The following is a 19358-nucleotide window of genomic DNA, read 5'->3' as shown; positions in this document are numbered from 1 at the left end:
TGAGCAGCTGCTTACTTGATGTCCTCAAAGTGGACAGTTTGTCTACGTCCATTATTTTACTCACCCAGTTTAGCGCTAGTCATGCCTATAGAAAACACTGTGCAGTGGACCCAAGTTAGTTGATAAACATCATGTGTGTGATAGGATTTGCCAGGAAGGAGGGGGGGGGGGGGGGGGCTTCTGGAATAGACAATAGTTCACAAGTGCAGATGCAGGTTTTACTGTGGAGACAATTGCACTGGTTAGAACCTAAGGATAGTGGTTTTGGAAAGTCATGAGATTTGAGTAGGATATTACTGAGATTAGGAGAGCAACAGTGAGGGAGAATATCAGAGGTGGTTCAGGGAGAATATCAGAGGTAGATGATCTCATTTCAGCGCTAGACTTGTGAAAGTCATAGCCATGGCACAGTAAAGTACTGAGACACTCACGGCCTGGTGGTGCTGGGTGACAAATGGAGGTGGGGGTAATTTCTGAGTTAACCTTCCAATTCCAGTATGTCTCCCACCCCAGCCCAACCATAACCCTAAGCAAACTCTAACACCTCACAACTGTGGCCACTGTTCAGCCCTTATCATCTCATCTACATACCCCTCCAATCCTGAGACATCTGTTCTTTCCAAATACCTAACCTCCTGTCTAAAACCCAAATTCAGCTACACATTTGCAGCCATGTACATATATCATGAACTGGAAATACCCACCCAGTTCCGAAACCACTACCAATACAGTGAGCACAGAAGTCTGTCTACAACAGTCTGACCTAAATCCCTAATGTATTTAAGGAATTCCTCACTTTCAGCATTGTCTCTCAGTCCTTCACTGAGAAATATCACCAGAACTCCAAACCTTACATGGGACAAATCCCGAGCTATCCATGATCTGAAGATGGGCCTCTTGATCAACCTCCTATCTGTGGCCAGCAGATGACTACTGCAGTACATGACCATAAGGAGAATGTGGTAGAGACACACGCCACCTCTTGGACACCTAAACACACAAAATTGTTCCTAATTACTCCATTCCTTCCATTTAGATTGCCCTGCGGGAAATCCTGAAAACCCAAAGAAGCCATCCACAAGGGCTCACAAACTGCTTTCATAGAACTCATTAACACTTTTGATCCATATCCTTCCCCCCCACCCCATTTTTCCCACAATATACACAATGCAACCATCCTCATCACCCCACACTAATAGGCTTTCCCATCAAACAATTCCCACTTGTCAACCCAGGTTGACCACCACCTTCAATCCATTGTACAGAGCTCCTGTCCTAAATAACAGCCATTAATAACTTCCTGGAATGTCTCTCACTTGAAAACCTTGTTGTCATAATCACTGAAATATTATTTCACACAAACATCCTGGACATATACATAGCTTCTTAGCCCTGGAACACTACCACTTTCTTTTCCAAACTAAAAGACACCTTCCTTGATGTTGACCTCCACCTCACTGAAGCCTACGTCAAAACAACAGTCAATATAAAACCAACCAATAAGCAACAATATCTACACTGCCTACAGCTGCCATCCCTTGCACATCAAATGCTCCCTTCCCTACAGCTTATGCATTCAAAGAAAACTTGCATTCAAGGAAAACTTACCTGTTGCAACACCAGCTCTTCCAACACTTAAAGAAAAAACTCATCACAAGCTTTTCTAACCACAGATTTTACACACAAATATCCTGGACTGTCTCCTCTCACCCTGTGATGAACACATTTCCACTTTTAAAAAAAGTCATGAAATGAGAGCCTCTAAATCTGATATTCTCCTCACACCACCCACTGCCGCCTTTAGCCATCGTCCTGGTCTCTGCAATATGCTAGTCAAACTTCGTGATGTACCAAAATCATTATCCCTAATCCAAGGTTCCTACCTGTGCAATTACCCCCACTGTAAAACCTGCCACATGTGCATTCACACTACCCCCTACTCCAGCACCAGCACCGATAAATCCTAAAATATCAAAGACAGAGTAACTTGTGCCCACTGCACAACATTTTATATAAACATGACCCCCACTGAACTGGCTGGTGCACAGTCACGAAGAACTGTGCCGAACATGTTCTACAGCATGACTCAAGAGATTTCAATGCTTGCTAAATCACATGGGCTACTTGATTGATTGGTTGGTTGGTTGAGTGGTTGGTTGATTGGTTGACTGCGGATTAAGGGATTAAAACGCAAGGTAATCAACTGATCCACGGGAAGTTCATCTGGAGCAGAATTAGTGATGTAAGAATTTATGGAGAAGTGTATGCATCGGGCCGGTACGTAGAGCAGTTAAGGGGTCTCGCAAGGCCCATCCAATGGTGAGAAAAACCCCACCTCGCATCTGACCCCTGGCAACCTAGTAAAGCGAGAAGTTGGTTACACAGCAAAGGATGTTTTCTGGTTGACATCTTCAGAACAGTAAAACTAAGAAGACTAAAAATGTAATGGATGTCAGTTGGACCACTAGTAACAAAAGCAAGAGGAGAGAAATAGGTAAGATAGCAGGTGTCCCATCCACAGCCTTCTAATACCAGCTCTACTGTAGTGAAGATGCTAAAGAGCACTCACTATTCAACAGAGAGCTACCTCAAAAATAGAAAATAGGGTGTGACAGGAAAGGAGAAAAAACTGCATCTAAAAGCAATTAAAACAGAGTAAGAGAGGGGTGAAAGAGTAAGCTGGTCCAGGAGATAGGGTTGGGGGTCTTCCAGATTCAGCATGTGGCTGGAGAAGTTCCAACCCGTCACGTTGCCACTTCCTTTGAAGGTAATTTAAAATAAAAACCACTTTCATGGTGAAAATGGAGAACTAGTTCAGCTGTCCATGAATTGTCTGCTAATATTTGAGATAAAGAATTTGGAAGGCCATGTTTAGTATGGAGTGCATTCCACCACGATATGGGCTACTGCCTGTAAGTCTCCAAAACAGTGTAGGGGTGGCTCATTACACAAAATAAAACTGTGGGTTTTCAGAGTATGACCAATGTGGAGGCGACATAGAATGATGAATTCCTTCCAGCAGGAACAGAAGGAAGAGAGCAATGCAGCAGTAGTCTCCTTGACAGTGGGAAGTTTATTGGGGGTGCAGTAGCCAATCAGATGTAATTTCGTCTCTGACTGAACAGAGGACACTTGCACCTACAAATCTGCACCTAAGAATGGCGAAGGAAATTGGGGAAGGAGAAGGTCAAACAGCTGCCAGTTTATTCCATGGCATACCTAAATTATGTGGATCGCAGAAAAAGACAACTGTGCAGTAAAAAGATCACAAATAGCAAAGATCACAGTGTGATAAGAGTAATATTGGTCAATGGTCTGGTGATTGCTTATTGAATTGGTACATATTGAAATTCAGTCAAGGGAGCCCTGTTTAACAAAATGGAGTGCTCTGTCAATGGCTGTCAGCTGAGCTGTAAAAACTCTACACATTCCTGGCAGCGAATGGTGTTCCTGATGAGCAGACAATGTAAAACGATATCCCATCATGTCTTATTCACAATTTTAGAACAATCACTGTAAAAGATGGTAGCATCCTAAAATTCCTGAAGAACTGAACATAAAAGACACCAAAGGTCATGGGGGCAACTGAGACTTTAGGATCTTGATGCACACTGGTACTAATTTGTAACCTGGACACCAATCAAGAGGAAGAGGGGAGGGGCAGGGATGTCTGCACGAAAAAATGGAGAGCATATTCCAGGGAGGATAGGCCGAGATCCTGGCGGAGGTTGGCAAAGCGCACTGTAACTGGTAAACCCACTGGTATCAGGAGGCCAACACCCCTTGTATGCAAAAAGAATGGGATACATTGGAGGGAGGGAGGGAGGGAGGGAGGGAGGGAGGGAGGGAGGGAGGGGGAGAGGGGGGAGAGAGGGGGGAGGGGGGAGAGAGGGGGGAGGGGAGGAGAGAGAGAGAGAGTGCGCACGCTTTTGTTTGGTTTGGACCTTATGGGCACTCAACAGAGAGGTTATCAGTGCCCTTACCTTCATTAAAACTAATGAATGTGGAGATAATCTCTAAAACAGTTGCACACTCATGCGCTTGAAATGACCACACAGTCACTCTACCTCACAGGGGCTAAAACAACATAAAAAGAGGAAAAATAGCTATACTTGAAATTAAAACATACTTAAAACAACAAAGGAGCTAAAAGAAAATCACAAAGAAATGTCACTGGCTGATCACTTACAAAACAACTTGGCTGGGCCAGTCGCCCACTAATACGTTAAAACTATCTCCCTAAAATCTTGGGAAAAATGTTGGACAATTCACGAAACTTTAAAACATGAACCACACTCATCTGAATTTTACTTAAAACAAAGGGCAGACCCACCGGCAAATTTGCCGTGACCTGCTACGCGGAAAATAACACTCAGTCCAATAAAATATGGTGCACAACGATCTCTACACCACAAGTAGCACACATTGGAGCATCTTCTTGCTGGGCAGGAAGCCATGCAACATAGGGCTGTGGCCTATGCGTACATGAGTAACGAGGACCTTGTGGCATTGACATGGCTGGAAGTAGGTACGTCATGGATGTGTTGTGGGCTTTACTACATGGAGCTTATTGTCTGTAACTTCCAGCCACTCGTCTTCCCATCAATGCCTGACTTTGCACCTCAGCAGCGAGGTTACAGCACGCAAGAGAATGACACACTGAAATAACTGAGTATCATGACATACATCCTTGGTTGCTAGATCTGGCCTTTCGTTCCCTGCAATACCCATGTGTCCTGGTACCCAGTAGAATAGAAAAGACACCTCCTTCCCCAGTCATTGTAGTTGGGGGAGGGCATCCTGGATATTCTGGACAACTTTTTCTGCTGAGTACAAATGTTAGAGAGAGAGAGCACTAAGAAATTCGAGACATACAAGAAATTTAGCACTGGAAGAACGTCTCATCTGTTCCAGGGCCCGCAAGATAGTATACAATTGGATCGTAGACAGTAAATCCTTGAGGCAGTTGAACACTGAGGACACAATCTGAGAAAACAACAGAGCAACCAATGGAGTCGCCATGTTTAGACCCATCAATAAGTTGGATGATCAGGGAGTTGTTGAATGGTGATTGCATAGGAGACCTATAGTTGGTCCCATTAGAATTGAAGAAGGAAGATCCACAGTATATCAAGGAGACTACCTATGAGACTAATGCAGAAAGCACTGAAGGCCAGCACCATGGCACGATGATGGACTGGGTCTATCAATTTCAAAGCCAAAATGAGTCATAAACCTGGCAGCCACAATACAGTCAGGATGAGACCAGGGCCTGGTAAATACAAAGAAGAATAGCTCAATCTGCACCCCATGAGGCATGGGCATAGAGACAGAGAGTGATAAGCTTCTGAATGCCACTAGTCTTTAGTTGACAAATATCATGCAGCCAAGTCAGATTTTTATCAAAAAGGAGGCCTAAAAACGGGACTGTTCAACAATTTCCATGTAGTGGGTAACCAAGCAGAGTTTTGGGACACGATGGGCACAGGCATGATAAGGGAAATGAGTGACTCACAATTTTGCAGGCGAGAAATGGAAACCATGGGAATGGGTCCATGCAGAGGCCTGTCAGAAGGCACCTTGGTTAAGGTGACCCAACAGAGGTCACTAGTCCATTAATAGCGATGAGGAAGATTGTGACACTTAGAACAGAGCCCTGTGAAATACCCTTCTCTTGGACCAGTGGAGAGCACAGTGAAGTACCAATTTGAACCTGGAATGACTGGTAGAATAAAAACTGATGACTAAAACTAGGCAGGGAGCCTCAAAAGATCCACTTATGGAGGTTAAGTAAAATATGATGGCACCAAGCAGAGCCCTGTGAAATACCCTTCTCTTGGACCAGTGGAGAGCACAGTGAAGTACCAATTTGAACCTGGAATGACTGGTAGGATAAAAACTGATGACTAAAACTAGGCAGGGAGCCTCAAAAGATCCACTTATGGAGGTTAAGTAAAATATGATGGCACCAAGCAGTGTCGTACGACACAAGTAAAAAAAAAAAAAAAAAAAAAAAAAAAAAAAAAAAAAAAAAAAAAAAAAAAAAAATTACTACAATGAGGTTTTCGTATTTCAAGAAAGACTAGAGGACCCTGTATAATCTGTGGTGAAATCATGCTTTCGAGCAGATTGCAGATCATTTTGCTGAGGCTAGTCATTCAGCAGCTTTCAAGAGATGGGTTTTTGCCTCGCTTAAGGACTGGGATGGCAACACTATCTCACCATCGCGGAGGGAAGACTCTCATGAGCCAAGTGCACTTGAAGACCCTGAGCAGATGTAACCTCTGAGTAACATTCTGGTGTTGGATCATCTGATTATGAATTGAATAAGGGCCTGAGGCCGCACCATAAGACAAGACAAAACAAGAGCCTGAAGTTCCCAGGCAAAGATTCATTATATGATTCATCTTGTCAGTGTGTGTGTGTGTGTGTGTGTGTGTGTGTGTGTGTGTGTGCCGCCGGATAAAAAGAGGAAGCTAATGCTACCACAAACTAGATCACAAGGTGTTCAGCAATAACCAACACACTGGTGCAAGGATCAAGAATGACTATGGAGCCTGGCCCACAGGTGGAATGAAGAGGCACACATTCCCAGGGAGAAGACATAGCACTCCCAGTATTCCTTCTTACTATGTTCGATTAGATAGTGAGTCACAGCGCAAAGTTACTTAAAAGTGATACAGTTGGTCTGCAGAGAATGTCACCTGAAACGTTGCAGCACTCTTTGGCAATCCTGAACAGCTATTGCAAAGTCTTTGGTCCACCATGGCACCGGCAATAGAGGGACCTGTAGAAAGGAGAGCAGCATTTCCAGCGGGGTTGGGAGATTGTGTGGAGACGTCTCGCACAATCCCATCGTAGCAATCTGACAGAGACGGGACAAAGGCAATGACAGAAGCATACACCTGCCAGACAGCTCTTTGAGGCAACCAATGTGGTAGTTGGTCCATCTGACAGCAGCAAGGAAGTGATGGGATCACCTGCAAGTGGTCACTGTTATAAAGATTGTCATGTAGTGACCAATGCAGTGAAGCTGCAAAACTGGGGGAAGAGATCATTAAATCAATAGCTGGAAAGGTGTCAAGTGCAGCACTGAAGTTGGTAGGAGTACCATCACTGAGGAGACATAGATCATGGTCAGTAAGAAACTTGTCAAGTACAAGCCCTCTACAAAGTGAAGTGTACTCCCCACAAGGAGAGCAGCATGCGCTGAAATCCCCTAGTAAGGGAAAAGGAAGGGAATGTCGTTCGAGTAAGGTGGCCAATCCAAAGTAAATAAGTGGCCTACCTGGAGGCATGTAAACACTGTAAATGGGGATCACTGAGGTCAATTGCAATCACACCACTGTCACTTCCAATGTGGGAATCCTCTCACTGACCATATTTGCGCAAACCAATGTACAGCGCACCTCCAGATGTCATCTCAGAGCCAGCACAATTCCAACAGAATGCCCAATAACCACTGAGCATTGGAGAATGGTCATTAGTAAAGTGTGTTTCTTGTAGAGAAACAGAAATTGCATAAGAGGAGAAAAGAAGATGTTACAGTTCTGGTAGGTGACTGTAATATCCATTACAGTTCAACTGAATGATCATGTTACAGGCATCCAGGTTAGGTGTGAAGGTGCCAGGAGGACAGGTCACATCCCAGGACCACTGCCTGTCACCAATGGGGTGGAACCACATCAGTGAGCATTAGTTCAGAAACCAAGAGCATGAAGGATTTGGTACCTCGAGGTCATGAGTGTAGTCTTGCCCTATTTCCTTTTCGTGGATTTCTGGGGAAAGAGGTCCCAGAGGAAGCCCTGTCACTAGTACAAACTGGAAGACCTGAATGTCCGGTTAGGTGCAGGGACTGGTTCTCGAAGATGATGTTGTAGAAACCACAAGAGAGGAGAGAAATGGGAAAACTTATTTCGAAAAAACTGAGGCTGTGACTTCTGCGTAATTGGATGTCATATTAACAGGATGTAGGCGTTCACATGTTTTACGTACCCTAGTATACAGCAGGTGCTGAACACATTTATATTCCTGTATTTTCTTTTCTTTCTTGAAGGCTGAGAAAATCAGTGAATGTGGAGAATGTTGTTTGGTGAAATTGACACACAAAGGTGATTGTTCACAAGGACTTCTTTGTGGACTGATCATCCACAGTCACCACATTTTTGGTCCACCATGCAGTAGCATTACATATGACCAAAGTGTAAGCATTAGAAACAAATCACGGGCAGTAGGACATAAGGTTTCATGCCACACCTGTTATCAGACTAAATTTTTCTGGAAGGACATTTCCTTCAAAGACTAAGATAAGGACACCTGTATCTATTATATTATCCTTGGGACATTTTTGGACATATCAGACAAAACCACTTGCTTCACCACCCAAGATTAGTCTCTAGCTCTGTTTGTAGCATAAGGTCTCAGTGGAAGATCGTTCCCTGGACCATATTCAAAGTTTTGTATGGAGCACTGGTTACTGGTATGTTGCCCAGTGCTTTCACATGCCCAAAGAGCAGTAGATCATGTAGCAGGCGAGGCTTTAATCAATAGTGATCCATAGTGTAATTTTCTTAATTACTCAACTTCTTGAAATTTATTTTCAATATGCTTCGCAAAAAATAATAGCTTTGTCGCAGTAAAAATGTCCCCACAAGTTTGAGTGCATATTAAATATTGAATAAATTGTTTTTCTCCCAGAAAGCTGGTTTGTTGTCTTCCCATGGGGTAGCCATGGTAGGGAAAGCAGTAGAGTTGTATCTATCCACACTGCAGTTTCAGTTGTTGTCTAAAGATATGGCCAGATCAGAACAGCCATTGTCCTAAGGTAATTTAGTATGTTCCATGTGTGAAATATCCACCCTGATGTCACCTATACCAATCACGGGGTCTTCTCATGGGTGCCACCCAGCCACATTTAATGTGGAAAATGTCCATCCTGATGCCACCTACACCGATCATGGTGTCTTCTCATGGGTGCCACCCAGCTGCAGTAACAGGCTTTTGACATTATGGCTTTTGCAAGGGGTCCTGATGCCCCAGCAAAACAGACATCCACTCCTTGGCATGCATATGGAGCTAGGGGCTCAGGCATCAGCAGTGTGATCCCTGTGTTGTCAGGGGCTCAACTGAGAGGGTACATAATGGACCCTAACACACAGGATCAGCCACCATGTTCCCTTTGAAGTGCAAATAAGAGCCGTCACAGGTAGTGAATGCGACGATCTTCTTTACTGCATACCGTAGGTGCTACTCAAGGTGTTCCTCCCCAGCCGGTCCACAATACAGGAAAATTTGGAAAGTGACAGTCAAACCATGAAGGGATCCACAAATTACTTAAGCCAAAAGGTGTTGAGTGAAAGAATACTCAAAGAAAGGAGGGCAGTACCTAGGGAATAGTCAGGTCGACATCAAAGGCTGTCATCGTGACAAAGAGAACAAGAAAAGGGAGGATAGTCAGAAATGAGAGACTGTATTACAAGAAAAAAAGAGGGAGGGGGTGGACTACTCCATCCTTGCATCCTGACTTTGTCCTGGATTCAATCTCAATTAACAACTTTACATCTATACTCTGTGAACAATTGTGAAGTGCCAGGCAGAGGGCATATTCCATATAACGGTTATTGGGGCTTTTTCCCATTCCATTCACGCATGGGGCATGGGAAAAGTAATTGTTTAAATGCCTCTGTGCATGCTGTAACTAACATATTCTTATCCTTACGATCTGTCTGGGAGCGATAATTAGGGGAATCATCATTTACAGCCGCTTCTTGAAACTTCGTTCGTAGACTTTGTTTGGATAATTTCCATCTATCTTCAAAAGTCTTTTTTTCTTTTTCCCCGTCATTCTCAATCACGCTATTCTCCCTAACCTACCTTTAATTCCCACTTTATCATTATCGTATCTGGACTGAAGGCAGCACAATGCTTACCAGTGTACCATGTATGAGTTCACCCTCTGAAGTCCCTCCCCCCCCCCCCCCCCCCCTCCCCGCACCTTTGTTTACCCTCATTTTCACTACAGGAGGGTCCATCTCATACTGGGTTCTGACTGACCTGCCCTTCTTCTTTAACCTTCCCCAGCCCTATCCTTCTTTCCTTCCTGAGAAAGGAACAATTAGTTCCTTGAGTTTGGAAGTGATCCAGCACTTTTACAGACTTTCAAGAGCATCCATGAGTTGTTGAATTCCTGATGGAAATTACTGCTGAGCAATTCTGTTTCAAAATGTATTACTTATGGAATGTTAATTTATTTTCACCTAATTGTGTTTTTTTATTAATACCTAAAACTACACAAAAACTGAAAGAAATATCTGAACACTGTATTTTCTCTGTGTCGTTTGTTACTGCGCTATCTTAACAGGTAAAGTATGACTTCTCTTCAACTTTTATTTATTCTTGTCGTCTTCAGTCTGAAGACATGTATGATGCAGCTAGTCTACCCTTTGCAAGCCTCTTCGCCTACAATATAATAACTGCAACCTACAGTGATTTGTATCTCCTTATGGTAGTCAAGCCTTGGTCTCTGTTTACAATTTTTAACCCCGACACTTCTCTCCAGTAGCAAATTGACAGCTCCTTGATGCCTCTGGATGTGTCCCATAAAAGTAATTCCTTACTTTAGCCAAGTTGAGCCACAACTGTCTTTCATTTCAGTATCCCCTCATTAATTATCAGATTCAGCCATTGAATCTCCAGCATTCTCCAGTAGCACCAATTTCTAAAGCTCTTCATTCTCTTCTTGTTTGGACTGTTTATCATCCACATCTAACTTCCCTGCAACTCTATACTTCAGACAAATGCCTTCAGAAAAGTCTTTCTAACATTTACATTTATATGTGATGTCAAATTCTCTTTTTCAAAAATTCTTTTCTCACTATTGCCAGTCTCCATTTGGTATCCTCTCTACTTTGACCACCTTCAATTATTTTGATGCCCAAATAATAAAATTAATCAACTACTTTTAGTGTTAGTGTTATCTTTTTACTGGGCCTAGTCTCTTTACCCATTTCATTGGCAGTTGCCTGCATTCTTTTATCTCTCAAAGCTGCCCACTCATCTTCTATTGTATTCTTATTCCCAGTTTCAGTCAGTTGTTGCTTAATACTCTCTTTGAACTTTTAGTAAGTTCTGCCTCTTTCAATTTATAACACCCCATCTTAATTTACTACATTTTTTCAATTTTAATCTGAAACTCAACAACAAATTATGTTCAGATGCCACATCCACACCTGAAAATGTTTAGAAATCTCTGTATTATCATTATGTAATATATGTGAAATCTTCCAGTGTCTCCAAGTCTATGTTACATATAAAACCTTCTTTCGTGATTCTTAAAACATGTACTAGCAACGATTAAACCCTCAGCATCACCCAACTTAATTCGACTACATTCCATGATCCTCGTTTTGCTTTTGTTGATGTTCATCTTATATCCTCCTTTCAAGACACTGTCCATTCCGTTCAACAGCTCTTCCAAGTCCTTTGCTGTCTCTGACAGAATTGGTTAATGACACAGTTGACTTGCAAGAGTTTGTACGCTTGTGCGAAACTTGTGGCAATGAAAATATACTGAACTGAAAGTATTATGAGGGTACCGAGTTATTTCAAGAGAGAGAGAGAGAGAGAGTCTTTTTTTTAATTCCTCTAACCAGCATTATTGAGAGAGAGAGAGAGAGAGAGAGAGAGAGAGAGAGAGAGAGAGAGAGAGAGAGAGAGTCTTTTTTTTTAATTCCTCTAACCAGCATTATTTCTTTGGAGAAGAAGTTGTCGAGACAGACACAGCCGCATATCCAGAGAATAGGACCCGCTAAATGTTCCAAGCAAGTCAACTGTAGTAAGAGAAGTGTGAAGTTCGCAATCCAGTTTTGCACAGCTTCTCTTGTTGCCGAAACTACTAGAATATTCTTTTGAAAACTTCTCCAATGCTTGACGTTTCGATTCCTCTGCTGGGATCTTCAGGATTCCACTTGTATGTTGACCACTTCTCTTCTTTTTCCTACAATGAAATTCCAGTTCTCCATGTAATTAAATTTGCTTCCCCCCTAGCTATCTGGATAATTTATCTTATCCCATCATCCATTCTTTCAATGTCTTCAGCATCTGTGGAGTTAGTAGGCATATAAACATGCAATACTGTGGTGGATATTGGCTCTGTGTATATCATTGATACTATAGTGTGTTCACTACACTGCTCACAGTGCTTTACCTGTATTCCTGTTTTCTTACTCATTATTAGATCTACTATAGCATTTCCCCTATCTGACTTTGCATTTATGACAAAATACTCAGCCAAACATAGTTTCTATTCTTTGTGTCAATGCACTTCACTAATTCCCACTATATCTAATCTCAATCCAGCCATTTCTCTTCTTAAATTCTCTAATACACTCACTTCTTTCTTTATTCGTGTGAGAAGTACACTAAAATGAACACATCTATGATACACACAAAGAAAACTATACAGTATTCACCCAGAATTGGGCAACTTTGATAGCAATGGGTGCCGCAGATGTTAAGTTCTTTATGCTACAGATGGTTGGGCATGAGTTACATTTGAAGGGATGCCGGGTTGTCTGCAATTCACTGCATTCACACAGTGTTGTGTTGGCAGTTGGAAGTTCCACTTAAGGAGACTGTCCCTCGATCTTGCGACTTTGGTCCGCAATCTGTTCGAGGACTTCCAGATGACCCACTTCTGCATGTGTCCAGGTGGCAAGGATTCTTGTGGTATCATCCAGTTTGACAGATGTTGGCATCTTTCTTTCCACTTGGTGAGTCAGGTTGCCACGGCTGATTCTTCTAAGGGCTGTGAAGTTGTTAGGAAACTCTTCCTGGACTTCAGTCTTGGATTGGCAGGTTGATGTCCAAAGAGTGGATGTGAGCACCTACTAACTTGATCAAGGGCTGTAACACTCCATATTCCCCACAGAAGACAAGTTTTGTTTTTCCTGTGTGGTCTCAGCTTGGAGATCCAAATGGGTGAGTATTTTAGCTCTGCAATATTTTACTATTGAGGAGACCATCATCATTAAGACATAAATAGTTTCCCTTTGCTTTCACCCACTCGCATTAGGCCTCCCCTAAGGAAGAAAGGCCATTTTTTTGTCCTGTTACATTGAAATTACACACTGTCATCCTATAGTGCCACTTGCTGTCATTTATCAGCTTCTGTAGGTTTTTGTATAGGAACTCTATCTCTTTAGCAGAGTACAAGCACACTAAAGCATATACTTTAAATGATTTGGGTCTATGTTTATTTTCAACATATCTTTCTATACGGTCTGAGATTCCTTCAATATGTGTAACACTGCTTTTAATTTTCTAATACAACCCACAGCTACATTTTCTCCAGTTCTAGAACTGATTTTAATATACTAAATCTCAGTTTTTTTTTCCTGACCATCTAATTATTTTTATATTCCCGTATTTGATCTTATATAAGTCAACTGACAACTCTACTGACCCATCTTCAGATACTTACTGCAATTGTTACTAAACAAAAAGTCCTCAGAAAAATTGGGTTTTTATGGTAAATGACAGTGTCTATGCAGCCAAATTTTATGCAGCAAGCTGGTAATGCCCCATGATCTTACACATCCACTGCCAAGGTTCCTTTAGTTTGTTACTTCCTATGTTCTTTCACCTGAGTTGGACGGCCGATCTCCCAGAACTTTACACATTGCAGCAGGGCCTAAAACAACCCAATCCATACTACAGTAATCTGTCAGGGCCCTTAAAGTTTGGCAAGGCAAGAGAATAGGGCTAAAGTTCAGCAGAGCTCTAAGCAGAGTAACTTCTGCAACCTTGCAGTGTATATGCCAATTAATAACTGCATCCTTAAAGGAAAATGGCAAACTGATGTGTTAGATCTACATAGTGACATAAAGAGCACATCAATGAAAGGAACAAATCAAACTAAAATTTAAATGAAGTAGGGCCTAGGCCTACTTCGAAGGCCATGCACTGCCAATATAAAAAGCAGAAGTTTGACTTAACAATATGATTGACTACCTGTTACATATATAGAGTACTCTGAACAGTCTGACAATCACTTAACAAGTATGATCACACTGTAATATGGCACAAAAAATAGCAGTGGAGTTGAGACAGAATTCTTGAAAACTTTTATGGGATCCACGAGGCTTCGGTAAAAGAAGATCATAGACTGGAGATTACACTGAGAAGACCGAAGATTATGCTGACAGGGAATGCAGTAAAGTGCACCAATCTGTTGCATACGTTGCTAATGTTAGGTAGGCTATATATTTGAGAATGAACCACATGAGTTTTGGTTAACTGGTAGGATGCTGGTACATTATATTTAAATACGAAAGAGCAGGATTTTAATTTGCTTACTGCACAAAAGTGTTGTTTGGATATGCAAGGAATGGAAAAATGTCTATTACTCTGCCAATGTTCATGTTTAGGTTTGTCTAATACACTGTAGAGGGTGACATAAATGTTGAAGTTGGTGGAACTCAAAGAAATACAGATAATATCTCGTGAGAACTCACAAGGGAAACGGCATTTTTTCTGGTTGGTTGGTTTGGGGAAGGAGACCAGACAGCGTGGTCATCGGTCTCATCAGATTAGGAAAGGATTGGTAAGGAAGTCGGCCGTGCCCTTTCAGAGGAACCATCCCGGCATTTGCGTGGAGTGATTTAGGGAAATCACGGAAAACCTAAATCAGGGTGGCCGGACGCGGGATTGAACCGTCGTCCTCCCGAATGCGAGTCCAGTGTCTAACCACTGCGCCACCCCGCTCGGTGGCATATTTTCTGTGCAAAACCTACGAATACGAGTAAGTGTCCTACATACTTCTCCTACTAGTATCGTATGGACAAGTAAGAATTGATACAAGAGGATTCTTTCTTAATGGAATTGGAAGAAATAGCAATGCATGATACAATCCAAACAAAACCATTGGGAGCATTTATCAAAAAACACACACACACACACACACACACACACAAAAAGAGTTACTATTAAGCAGTATAATTTGTACAGTACCTGACAATGTTTCGAAAGCTGATTCTGCAGAATGGTTACTATTCCTTTCGTGTTACGGTTCATGCAAGAAGTTGTAACAGTCGAGTTCTATAGACTTTACAAAATGTCAGACAGAAAGAAATCGTATATTATCCGCCAGCGCTATATCTTGTGAATGAAAAAATCACAGATTTCAAAAGATACAGCGAACTCATAAACACAGCTTTTGAAAACATAGTTTCCCGTTAATGCGTACTTGTTCCATACACGTCTGTTCGCACACACCATCCTCTCTTATTCATTGCTTTCTTCTCGTGCCTATTACTAAACATAAGCAACACGTACCAATACAAAACATACCAAAGATTGTATAGCAACACCAAAGACATATACACGGTAGCCATTCGATAGTCAACACTTTTCCGTCTACTTCGTAGCATGTGTTGCAGATATATACAAACACCTAGTGATGGGCTAAACTGCGATTTTCCGATATCAGTGATTTCTGTGAATGCTACTTTTCAGTATCTGTTATTCTTAACTGTGATTTGTCGCAGTTCAGAGTCGCAGTTAAGGAACCTAAGTCGCGTATCCCTCCGCCACTGCTACTTCTGCTACTTCCGCGATTTCTGCGACTTCTGCTACTTCTGCGATTTCTGCTACTTCTGCGATTTCTGTGACTTCTGCTACTTCTGCGATTTCTGTGACTTCTGCTACTTCTGCGATTTCTGTGACTCCTGCGATTGCTGCGACGTACCACCGTATGAAAAGGTTACATCTGTCCACACAGAAAATTGCATCTCAACAAACCTGTCATTGGTAAGTATGTTTTACGTTTATTCTTCCGTTGGCTTTAATTTTGTATTAAAGAAACAACTGTGAAAATATTAATAGTGTAATTAATATGTAAGTAGCCGCACAGTATCGTAATAGTTCGTGTTTAGCAAATGAATTCTAACATATTGTTATGTTCATAGGTACCTGAACTACATTTCAGTCACTCAGTAAAGTGATAATTCAAAATATCATTGTCAACAGATCTGAAGAAATTGCCAGTCTTTAGACCGTTTTCGTCAGACGACAGGTTAGTTTCTAAGCGTTTTGATGGACTTAATTACTTCAGTGAGATCGTTCTTGCGAATGTGATATAGCAAATATTAGCAAATGTGATATAGCAAATATTAGCAATCTACTCTGTCAATTATATTGCTAGTAATTAGTGACAGCAAAAATTGTTTAATAATCCTTGTGTTTTTGCAGACGCAGTTCTGACTGATTACTGGTTGCTGTACATATCTATCCACATCAAGGCTGTTGAGAGAGACTCGTGAAGATTCAAGACAGCTCTTAGAGGATTTGCAGTTTAAAAGTGAAATAATTATGAAATAAGTGTATGACTGATTAAAGTGTTTTATTGAAGTTGTTGTGCGATTTTAAAGGAATAATAAATGTTAAATACATTGAGTGAATAATAAAAATCTCATTTTCCACATGTTAAGCCGTCCTATACCCGAAATTTTCCGCCACTTATTTATTGGTAAACACTTGTTGGAGAGTGACATGCCGCTCCCCCCCCCCCCCCCCCCCCCCTTTCGCCTCAACTCCACAATCTTGGTGTGACACTGACCTGTAACATATCCCGAAGTCTACAATATGCATTTTGAGGCTGTTGATATGAAAGTGGGAAGTACAGATCTTCCAGTTAAATCAGGAATAGCTTAAGTGCATTACTTGAAAGTGACACAGGAAAAGCTTACTTATGTAGGTGGTAGTAGTGTCGGCAAAAAGTTCTTGTGTGTGAAGTTGCCATGTAGAACACCAGGTGTAAAACTGTTCTCCCGAGTCTTGAACTGTGAGGCATTCATATGACTGTTTTCATTTCTCTACACTTATACAGATGTCTGAGTTCTGCTGTGTTAACATTGCAAAGTCCTGTAGGCATGTGGAGTATTAACCAAAACTGTCATATTGGAAGCAGAATCAAACACATTTGTTACGTTACTCGATATTTTCAGGAGAAAAAGGCAATGTCGCTTCTTATTAATATAATACATTCAGAGTCACAGCAGTATTTGACCAACCATAACTGATGCTGAATGTGCATGTCGTCATATAATATGAAGGGCTTATTTCAATAGTGGTACAAGTCCATTACCTACACTTTTCTGTCTATAATGCTTCTGAAATTAGTAATCCAAACAAACATAAATAAAGGCTCATCTCTAGCAAGAAGCCATATGGTGAATGTTTCTGGTATCTCAACTGCAGATTTTTCAGCACTCATTTAACTTTACGACTCTATATCTCAAAATTAACAAAAATGGACTTGTACCACTATTGAAATAAGCCTTTCACATGCACACACAGCACATCGATCTCGTGAGGCACAAGGCTCTCATAACGTACATACGTCGGTCAACAGATGACACTAGGAGAAGTATGTTAACTGCGCTTTTTAGTTGCTACTTGCGACTCTTAGTTGCGATTTGTCACAGAAATCGCAGTTTGACTCGGTAGCGAATAGCGTAGTATGAACTTTGCTCAACAGATGGCAGTGCTAACTGCGCTTTTTAGTTGCTACTTGTGACTCTTAGTTGCGACTTGTCACGGAAATCGCAGTTAGACTCCATAGCGTATCGCAGAGATGGACGTAGTACGAACTTTGACCCACAGATGGCACTGTTAACCGCGCTTTTTAGTTGCTACTTGCGACTCTTAGTTGCGACTTGTCACGGAAATCGCAGTTAGACTCCATAGCGTACCGCAGAGGTGGACGTAGTACGAACTTTGACCAACAGATGGCACTGTTAACCGCGCTTTCTAGTTGCTACTTGCGACTCTTAGTTGCGACTTGTCACGGAAATCGCAGTTAGACTCCATAGCGTACCGCAGAGATGGACGTAGTACGAACTTCGGCCAACAGATGCCACTGTTAACCGCGCTTTTTAGTTGCTACTTGCGACTCTTAGTTGCGACTTGTCACTGAAATCGCAGAAAGCAGTGCTAAATTCTACCAATAGATGGCTCACGTCTTTCAATGTGAAATACTACTTGCGACTGCTAACTGTGACTGAAATCGCAGTTAGATTCTGTAAAGTTGCTACTGTGATATCTGTGACTTCTCAGTCACTGTGATTTCTAACAGATACGCGATTTCCTGCCCACCACTACAAACACCTTTCAGTGACTGTTCACTGTTCAGTGTTGACGAGTACGTTGTTATTGCTGTCGCTAGAAGCAACATTACAGTCAGCGGAACTTGCGAAAGTGTTTAGTGGTGTGTAGTGCAGCTATCATCAGCAAAGGAAAAGGGTAATGAAATTATCCAAAGGTTAGTGATACGAAGGGAAAATGGGTATGAAGTATTTACAGATGCAAATGTTTTATTCCACCGTTGAGCATATTTACACGCAATTGGTGTCGTCAGTGTTAACACAATAATAATAGTAATAATAATAATAATAATATAAACTTCGACATCACAGTTGTTATTAACTACAATATAATAATCCAAGATGGATACAATACACATTTGTGCAAATGTCAATAACAACAAGTAGTTTCGTAACAGATGAATTACAAGGTGAATGAATTACTTAGTTCAGTGCATGACAAATAAATAATTAAACAGATAATTAACAACAAATACATGAAACAGTAATGAAATAGTTGCACAGCGCGGTATATGTATAGTCTGCAGTTAATTTATAGTTAATTCTCATAAGGAAAGTGAGTCATTTGTCACATACTCAAGGAACTCTTTAGCATAGCAAATTAGCCTACTTTACTTTTCATCCACCTCGAAAGAATAGTTTTAAATTTAGTTACCGGCACTGTGTAGGCATTTTCAGGTAATTTGTTTAAAAAGACAGAACCAAGATATTCGTAACTGTTATGTCTCTTCGCAGGCTTAGCATATGGCATATTAAGGGGAGCTGGAACGATCCATCACCTCCATGTTAATTTTAGCAAATAGATGGAACATTTTTTTCTAAAATCATTAAACATATTGCTCTAAAATTTGGACTACATGTTCAGTGAATATTTCTCTGCAAAGTTATAATGCCATATTAAGAAATATTTATTGGTTTTTGTTTAACAATTTTTTTAAACATGTATATTTTTTCCTCTATAATTTTGCACTTTTTCTTCTATAACTCTTGAATTATACAATATTTTTTACAATTTGTTATAAAAATGAAGGAAAAGAAGTAAACATTATTGTGTATAAATTTCATTGATATACTGTCAGCAGTTTTTGAGAAAATGTTCCTCAAATATGAGAACTTCAAAGTTACGGGTAATGGCTTCCAAAGTTTTTTAATACATTCCTGTCCCATATGATGGATTATCAGCATCCTCTTCTTTTT

At 41.2% G+C, this 19358-nt stretch overlaps 2 protein-coding genes across 6 annotated transcripts in view; one reads left to right on the top strand and one right to left on the bottom strand.

The window, feature by feature from the left end:
* LOC126475180 (zinc finger protein 774-like) overlaps positions 1-15348 on the bottom strand; it is a 144739-nt gene extending 129391 nt beyond the window's left edge. For 2 of the 5 annotated variants that reach the window (XM_050102813.1, XM_050102814.1), the window contains exon 1: positions 15010-15346. The gene's annotated coding sequence lies outside the window, so the exon portion shown is untranslated. Of the gene's footprint in view, positions 1-15009 lie in introns of all 5 variants that reach the window. The other 3 variants (XM_050102815.1, XM_050102816.1, XM_050102818.1) reach the window with 2 other exon arrangements.
* A 2817-nt stretch (positions 15349-18165) lies between these two features.
* Positions 18166-19358, top strand: part of LOC126475178 (threonylcarbamoyladenosine tRNA methylthiotransferase) — a 117434-nt gene continuing 116241 nt past the window's right edge. Inside the window, exon 1 of the mRNA XM_050102811.1 lies at positions 18166-18319. The gene's annotated coding sequence lies outside the window, so the exon portion shown is untranslated. The remainder of the gene's footprint in view (positions 18320-19358) is intronic.

This window comes from Schistocerca serialis, chromosome 4 (assembly GCF_023864345.2).
Source record: "Schistocerca serialis cubense isolate TAMUIC-IGC-003099 chromosome 4, iqSchSeri2.2, whole genome shotgun sequence".
Taxonomy (NCBI): Eukaryota; Metazoa; Arthropoda; class Insecta; order Orthoptera; family Acrididae; genus Schistocerca; species Schistocerca serialis.
This window is presented reverse-complemented; position numbering and strand designations above follow the sequence as displayed.